The sequence below is a fragment of the Cicer arietinum genome, chromosome 6 (genome assembly GCF_000331145.2).
Source record: "Cicer arietinum cultivar CDC Frontier isolate Library 1 chromosome 6, Cicar.CDCFrontier_v2.0, whole genome shotgun sequence".
NCBI lineage: Eukaryota > Viridiplantae > Streptophyta > Magnoliopsida > Fabales > Fabaceae > Cicer > Cicer arietinum.
The window spans coordinates 35,272,993-35,282,072 of NC_021165.2; the positions used below are offsets into that span (position 1 = coordinate 35,272,993).

Sequence of the window (9,080 nt, forward strand, 5' to 3'; positions counted from 1 at the left end):
ATCATTCTCTCATTCTTGAAGAAATTCGACCCCAAATTTAAGCTCCATTATATAGTACATGTAAAAATAATCCAAATAAACCACAAACTCATCATATCCACCGGGGTCAAATGAAAATTTGAAAAAGTCACCAAATGTGATAAGTCGGTGACACACATTTCTATCTTGAACAATTAACATTTTATCACATTTATAGTAACGGTAAGAAATTCTAAAGATGGGAATAAAGTTATACCTTTTGAAATTGATATTCATGAATAAATTTACCTTATTTGGATTGATATTTATGGCAAACAATATGTTACTTTGTATTTGCAAAGGCTTGAAAGAAAGTTGAGTCTCATGGACATTCTCTTCATCACAAAAAAAATGGTGACTCAATAATTTCCTTGTTAGCATCATTTTGAGGAACCTTTGAATAATGACCATCAAGCACTAAAATTGCTTCGTTCACCTCACTCTCTTGTTTAAAGAGATTTTCAATTTTACCATAATCTTTCTCTTTGCTTTCAATGTCAATATATTGATGACATTCCTCCTTTAGAGACACTTCTACAAGCACTTGCAATAAAGAATTATCAAAGTTAGACAAATAGTTAGAGTCAATTTCTTGCCATTTGTCTCTCAAATGTTTCTCCTTTTCTTCTTTCCTTTCTTTGATTTTATCTTTCTTTCTTAAGGCTAGTTTCTCTACTTTTCTTTCCTATTTTGCATATTCATTTTTGTATAGATATTTCACATAAAAAATCTTGAATATATTGACGATATGATATACTCCTTTTTTTTCTTGATCCTCATTTTTATATTTTACACGTCTTTTCTCATTTACATACCTCATATCATCACCATGATTTTCTTGATCCTCTAACTGCTGAATTCACATCGAGGAAATGTCTTATATACAATGACTTCCAATATGGCAATTCAAAGACAATTGACTTTTTCTTCCACCCAGTTTTGACCAGCTCTCCCACAAAAGGTTTGCCAAATTTATTGGTCAAACCTTGTACTTTTTCAAGTATTTGATATCCAGTCGGTGCTAAAGGAGCTTTACCTTCCTCTGATTTTCCATTGAATGCATTTCTCCACCCACGATACTGATGACTATAAGGTAAAAATCTACGATGTCCAAGAAACACATTCTTCTTACAATGTTTCGACCGCATCCAATTTGTACTCTCTTCACATATAGGGCATGCACACTGACCTTTAATGCTATATCCTAATAAATTACCATATGCTGGAAAATCATTAATTGTGCCGAACAACATAGCCCTCAAATTGAAACATTCTTTCTTATACCCATCATAAACCTCCACACCTGTCTCCCACATACTTTTTAAATCTTCGATTAGAGGAGTCAAGTATACGTCGATATCATTCCCCGGTTGTTTGGGTCCAGAAATTAACAGAGACAACATCATAAACTTACGCTTCATACATAACCATAGAGGTAGGTTATATATTACCAAAATCACAGGCCACGTGCTATGTGAGATGCTTTAAAGACCATGTGGATTCATTCCATGAGTAGAAAGTGCAAGTCTAAGATTTTTGGACACTATCCCGAATTCAGGATACTCCTGATCAATTTTTGCCCATTGTGGGGAATCTGCAGGGTGTCGAAACATTCCATCTCTAATTCTTTCATCTGCATGCCATGTCAAGTGTTTTGAATCTTCTTCACTGCGATACATGCGCCTAAATCTTGGTATTATAGGAAAATACCACACGACTTTTGCTGGAGTAGATTCTTTCTTCTTATATCGAGAGACATTGCATTTCGGACACGCCTTAAGTAGTTCGTATTCGTTTCGAAATAAAATGCAATCGTTAGGACACGCATGAATCCTTTTGTAACTCATTCCAATAGAACACAAAATCCGTTTAGCCTCGTAGGTTCGACTGGGAAGTTCATTATCATCTGGCAATATATCTTTTATGAGTGTTAATAATTCTGTAAAGCTTTTATCAGACCATCCATTACTCGCTCTTAAGTTGTACAACTTTAATATCGCCGACAGTCTTGTGAATTTAGTACAACCATTATATAATTCTTTCTCTGCATCATTCAACAAACTTTCAAACATTTTAGGACAATCTCGAAGATCTTCTTCAACTGCTTTTGCGATCTCATCAACTCGGTCCGGCTCATATGTATCTGTATCGAAGTCAGTTGAAACATATGTCGAACTATTCTCAAAATTAATGTTTCCTTTTTTTTCTCACCATGTCTTATCCAACGTGTGTAGCTTTGATCAATTCCATTACATACTAGATGTCCTTTTAATTCATCTTCTCTAACACGTTTTCCAAAACAACATTTTTAACAAGGACAAACTACTTTATTTGGATCTTTTGCATTCTTCACTGCAAACTCAACAAACTCCTTCACTCAAATTTCATACTCTTTTGACAATCGATTGGCTGACATCCATTTCCTATCCATATTATACCACCTATATAAATGCAGTTACAAAAATAATAAGCTTTCAAAACATATCAACAAGTTTCAAAAAGAAACCAATATCAACTAACAATTTCAAAACAGAACATATCATGTGGTATGAGTTTTTGACAATTTTTGACAATTTCAAAACATAACAGATCATGTGTAAAAAATACCTGAGACAACGTAGATGGCAGCACAGTACGTAGAGGATATTAGGGTTCCCAACGTATATAATTATTTAAAAGATGTAGAGGATATGAGGGTTTCCAACGTATATAATTATTTGAAAGATGTAGTTTACAACGCTTGTGAAAAAAGCGTTGTAACAGGTAGTTAAATTCAATGAAAGTGCATGTATTTTACAACGCTTGTGCAAAAAGCGTTGTATTAGGTAGTTCAAATATTTGAAAGCGCATGTGTTTACAGCGCTTGTGAAAAAAGCGTTGTAACTGATACGCGAAAGCGCTTCATTTTACAACGCTTTTTTCACAAGCGTTGTAAAAGCCTTATAACGTTATGCGCAAACGTTATATGACCTACAACAGCGCTTGTTTTACAGCGCTTGTGAACAAAAGCGCTGTAAAAGGTTCTGTTATTTTTAAAATATATTTACAACAGCGCTTGTGTTTAGCAAGCGCTGTAAAAGTGGCGCTGTTTAATTTATCCTTTTCTATAATGTATTTCTCTTGTCTTTTTCCACTCAATTGATCTCTTCAAATTCTTAATTGAATAAACAAGAACAAATTGGAGCCAAAATTGGTTAGAAGAATGTAACATAACACAAAACAACAGTAATGTGATTGGAAAATACTCCTAGGAATTTTGTCAAACAGGTAGTGTGCAGTACTTTTAACGACACAAAAATGTTCTTTTTTTTGGTACTTTTTTTTCAAGTACCAAAAACACACAAATAAAGCAACTAACAACACAATTCAAACAAAAACAACACAATTAGCAATTTTAAACCTAAAGACAAGCTCTGATACCAAATGATATGATCTTGTTTGTAATGAATCACTTTAAGGATCATTCTAGGTTGGGAACTTACAGATTACCGTCAAAATCACTTTTTGCTGGAGGACGCAAAAACAGAAGTTGCGAAACATCGAATCGAACGATTCCAAAATAAAGTGAAAGGTGACTTTTTAAATCGCAAGTTAGGCAATTGAATTACCAAAAACAAGTATGTAGAACTTGAGATATGATCGCAGATTACTGAACATAAAACTTGGTAGAATATTGTGTGTTAGGGTTTGATGTAAAGGAAACTCAAAATTATTATTCTGCAAATGAACTAAGAATAGAATGGCGCCACAATCTAAGGATTGATAAGCCAAAAAGAATACCACAAGGATTAACAACCTTGATAAGTTCAAAGTGTCTTTCAAGAACTCAAGAGAGCAAAGTCTCACAAATTTAATATTCAAAATCTACCTTGAATAAATTAAGGATTTTCCTTTTATAGTGACACATCCTTATAAGTTCTCAAAATTTTCCCCAACTCGTGTTTTTACAATTAGATCCAATTTTTTTACTAATTCAGTCTACTACTTTAATTAAAATTAATATTAAAATTTGATAACACAAAAGTGCAAATTCTATTCCTTAATTTGATACTTTAATTCTTACTAATTCAGTCAAATAAAGTGACTATCAAATTATTTACAGCATGCTCTGTCTTCTTTGATCTTGATTATGCTTTATATGTCCTCGTCACCTACTGATATCACTTATTATCAAGTCTTACAATTTCAAGTTGTTGTTTTGTAGAGGCCCCCTACCAAACTTTTGAATTTTCTATGGGTATTAAGAAATGTAGTTAAATGTAATTAATTTTCTAGTTTTATGTGTAACACAAGTTAAATTTACTAAAATGTCAATTAAATAAAAGGTGTATTGGAAATAATATCATTAAACGAGTTAAAAGTAGTTAAATTTTATTTATAATAATAACCAAAATTTAAAACTTTTTTTTTACTTATAATAGTAACCATAGGAAGTAATATTTTAAATTGATATTATTCATTACAAGCGTGGTTGTATTTCTTCTATTATTATTAATAAAATATCTTAAAGTTGATTGAATAATTTTATTTTATTTTTATATTTTTGTTGTTTTAATATAAGCTGAAGATCCAAATTGTACAATAAATCATTAATTACATCTATAAATGTCATGACTAAAAGTGTTAAAACTTGATTGTCGTGTATGGAGAAAATTTAACAGGGAGACTAGAATCTACTTTTTGTTTCTGACAAATTTTTTTAAGAAGATTAGTCACTATTAAACAGTGACGGGTGAATACTATATACCAATAATGAAACAACTTCCATTCTTTATGAATTGTCATACTTTTTTTTTAGTAAAAGAATCTTTATTTATTTTTTCGTTTTGTAAATTTAATGTTATATAAACTGTTAAAAACATAATAATAGTGACATAGTCTGCATATAAGTTACGAACATAGAATTCAAAATCTACGTTTCACCAATTGAATTAACATATAATTATAACATATAATTATAAATAATTTTGTAATATAAACTATTTAGTGATAAACTATTTAGTTTCGTTTGGAGTGGTGGAGCTGGATTTTAGGCAAAGAAAAATATCAAGAATTATTGGTTGTGCTTTAGTGTGAAAAAATATTAATAAGAGCAAATTGTGTTATGCAGCATCAGTTTCACAGATTTTTTAATGTCTTTGGTATATGTTTACTTTCTTCATAGTTTCTGATTGTTTTATTAGAAAAGTACATAATTAATGATTGTTTGTATAAGCCAAAAAAGTTCCAGGGATTAATAAAAAAATTGTTAAGAGTTATTTTAATGGAGATCAAAAACAAAATTTATAAATTTTATAGGGACAAAGAAAAAATTATTAAACCCTATTTTTATCTATATTCTTTTTTGTTTTTGCTATTGTTTTTTAAGATTATCCGTATATAGATTATTATTAAGGCTTTCTAGAAAAAAAAAAAAACAAAAATTGATAGGTGATTCATATAAAGGAAACCAGTCTCCAACAACTAATTCAAAATTATAGGCACAATTTTATTATATTTTGAAAATTTTATTGTAATCAACGTCTGATAACTCTTCATCATATGCATATTTTCATTGTTTTAGTTTTATTTATCTTTAATCTTTAGTTAATTTAAGGAGTTATTTAATATATTTTGTTGATTCTAGTTATTGGATTTAATAAAATGCTTATATTCTTGTTTCCTTGATTAAGTAGAGATTTTTTTGTACTTTTGCATTGTTTCTTTGTTTTAGTGCAGTGCTGAATTTTGGTGAGAAATCAACATGACATATGTGGAGTATTTCAGCCATATATGGAGTTGTAGATGTTCAATTGGAGTCAAACTAAGTGCAAATGGTGTTGTAGATGTCCCATAACTACAACCATCATGAAGACACAAGAACCAAATCCAAACTTGAAAGAGAAGAAAAATGCAGTAAATGTCACACAACAGATGTTGTGCACCTGAAGCGTAAAACGTGCGCCCGAGGCACATTTCTGCCTACCTGAATCTGTCCAAATGCGCATGAAGTGCAAATTTCTTGCCTGGGGCATGTGGTGCATTGCTTAATGTGTAAAAATGCATTTTCTTACTTTATAGGGATCTTTTTTATGATTGAGAAGTTTGGAGACTTGTGCCCTAGCAGAGAAACGTAGAGACAACTATTTCTAACACCATCAGAGGAGTTTTATCAAGAATCATTCATGAATCTTTCCTATAATTCTTCTTGAATCTCTATCCTTTGAATCTTTGTCCTAAGTAACTGAACCCTATTTGTTAGAGATGGGTGAAACAAGATGAAACCCTTATTTGTCTTATTTGATTTCTAGTTACATGAATAAGTTTATTGAATTATTTTTCTCATTTATGTGCTTAATGCTTTTTATTGCTTGATCAACTTTAAAATGTGATTACGATTCATATTTTGAAACTGAAGTGGACTTTACGAATGTTTGAGATGAGAAATTCATGATATTGTAGTCTAGGGTTAGATGTAGGTCATGAAACCAATTGAATTATTTACACAGACATTAGTTTAATAGGAGAATTCTTATATTGTAAAGCTTAATTCTAATCTTAAATCCACTAAGGAATTAAGGGTTACTTTGGAATTAAAGGTTATGTCACTAAGAGGTTATGGCAAGAATAATAAAGAGAATTTGGTAATAGTTCAATAAAGGAATTTAGTAACTCGGATCAAATTAGAAACCAAGGTTGAGTTCGAAGTGAAACTCATCCCTAACATTTTTCTTATTATAAAGTTCAATTCTATTACTGTTGTTAGTTTCAAATATAATTTCAATCAATTCGGTAACATTTTGGTCAATTTTAGTAATTAAACATAATTTGATAGTAAAATGTAATCCTTGAGTTTGACAATAGATAATACTGTTTTATTATTATTTGCAACGATTAAGTACACTTGCTGAAACACTATTAAGTTTTTGGCGCCGTTGCTGGGGAATTGCCATATCACTATTGAGTTATAATTTTTTTACTTAATTGAAATTTTTTGCTTAACAAATTTTTGTTTGTCTTTATATTTATTTTTTATTTTTTTTAGTTTAAAAATTTTCTTTACTCACGATCTAGCTAACCTTGTATATGAGGCCAATCCGCAACTAAACTTCATTTTGATCCAAAAAAAAAAACTGCGAAAGCAAATCGAAAGATGAGTATGGGAATTGAGATAGAAATCGTGCTCGGTTAGCCATCCATAACCAACCGGTTACAGTCAACAAGTTTGAAATAAGTTCCGTTTTGTACCGAGAGTTGAAGGAGATTCATTTTTCGGTAAACATAACGAAGATGCCAATAGATAACTCACAAACTTCTTTGAACTGTGTGAAACAATGGAGGTAAATGGTAACTCTGAAGAAGGCAAAAGGTTGAGACTATTAATATTGTCATTGAAAGATAATGCTAAGGAGTGACTTAATTCTTTATCTTCCGTTAACATCACCACATGGGATGACCTTGAAGAAAAGTTCTTGGAACAATTCTTCCCTCCACATGTGTTTGTTAGAAAAAGGCAAGAGATTTTTTGTTACAAATAGAAAGAAGGAGAATCTCTTCGTGACACTTTCAAGAGGTTCAAGAGTTTACTAGTATAATGCCCCAATCATGCTTATGACGATACTGCTCAAATGACAATATTTTGTAACGATTTGAGGCATATCACTATAATTATGTTGGATGCTACAACAGACGGTTCTTTGAATTACAAAACTGCATCAGAAGCACGAAAAATTATCGAGATCATGGGGTCAAATGAACAAATGATGTTGTATGATATAGGTGATGGGTCAAAAAGTGGTATGCTGGAATTGAAATTTATGGATGTTGGGTTGGCTCAAGGAAGTTGATCTCAAAATAGATAGAAAATGTTATCGCCGTTGAGATAATGAAAGGGATAACGCCTCTAAATATACAACCTCAAGTGGCCCTCGTCGAATTATTGAAACATAAGCACATAAAAATGGCGCTTGTGAAGTACCTAATGACGATACAGAAGAACCAGAAGACGTAAACTTTCTGGGTAGCAACGGGATGCAGAAAAACCCCTACTCTAGTACGTATAATCCAGATTGGAGAAGTCATCCAAATTTTTCATGGAAAGATCAACAGGGTGGACCTCAAGGTCAATAAGGAGCTCAATCAAATCAAGTGATATGATTACGTGAATATGAAAATGTTTGTTCTTTTGATGTTCTAAGTGTTGGGAACTGTCTATAGTGTTTAGAGTAGTTGAAAGTGTTTAAAAGTGAGATAATTCTATATCTTTTTATTTTATTTTATTTTAATTGTTGATTTATATTAATGTAAGCGTCATTTATTTTGTTGTTATAACTAGTTATAAATTACAAATAAATTATTGCAAATGTGTAATTAAGTGAATTTTTAACTTGAAGTGAGGAGTAAAAGTTGTGGCACCCCCTTCACACTCTTGAAACATTAAAAAGTATTTTAATTAGTTGTGTTTGAGTTTAAATGACTAAGTTATGGTTACCTTAAGTAATTGAATTCATGAGTAGGAGGGATTAGTTACCCCGATGAATCATTGTCGATAAAAGAGACGACAATACCTGGTTATTATTATCATTATGTGTACTTGTTGATTTTATTTTGATTGACTAAAAACATGGTTGTCTCTTATATCATTTTAATTGAGTTCTTTAAATTAGATTAATCTCTTAGATTAGTATATTTTGTCATAATGCTTGTTTGTTTCTAGTAGTAGCCTATAACTATTTTGAAAGTCTTACTAAGAATGAACTGTATGTGTAGAAGTTTTAAACTTAGACTCCTGATGTGTTTTGTGATTGTGTTATGAATATAATATGTTATTATACAACTGATTATTATTGATGTGATTATTTTTCCTATTTCAATATTCATTATGAGTTTGTATATTTTATTGGATGCAATGTGAAATACCAATTTAACTCTGATATGTCATGTAAACAATTAAAGGGCTACTGCCATACGTAGCGAGCCCCGAATGAATCGTTGGGCAATACGCGAATATGATTCCACGAGCCAACAAATTTTTTTTTTACTCTTTGTCCTTCAACCAGTATAACAAATCGGTGGATAAAGTA

General features: G+C 31.0%; 1 non-coding gene across 1 annotated transcript; it reads right to left on the minus strand.

Annotated features, from left to right (window-relative positions):
* Positions 1–7,502: 7,502 nt before the first annotated feature.
* On the minus strand, positions 7,503–7,608 carry LOC113784246 (small nucleolar RNA R71). The gene has a single exon (XR_003470263.1). It is a non-coding gene; the product is annotated as a small nucleolar RNA R71 (small nucleolar RNA).
* Between the last annotated feature and the right edge of the window lie 1,472 nt (positions 7,609–9,080).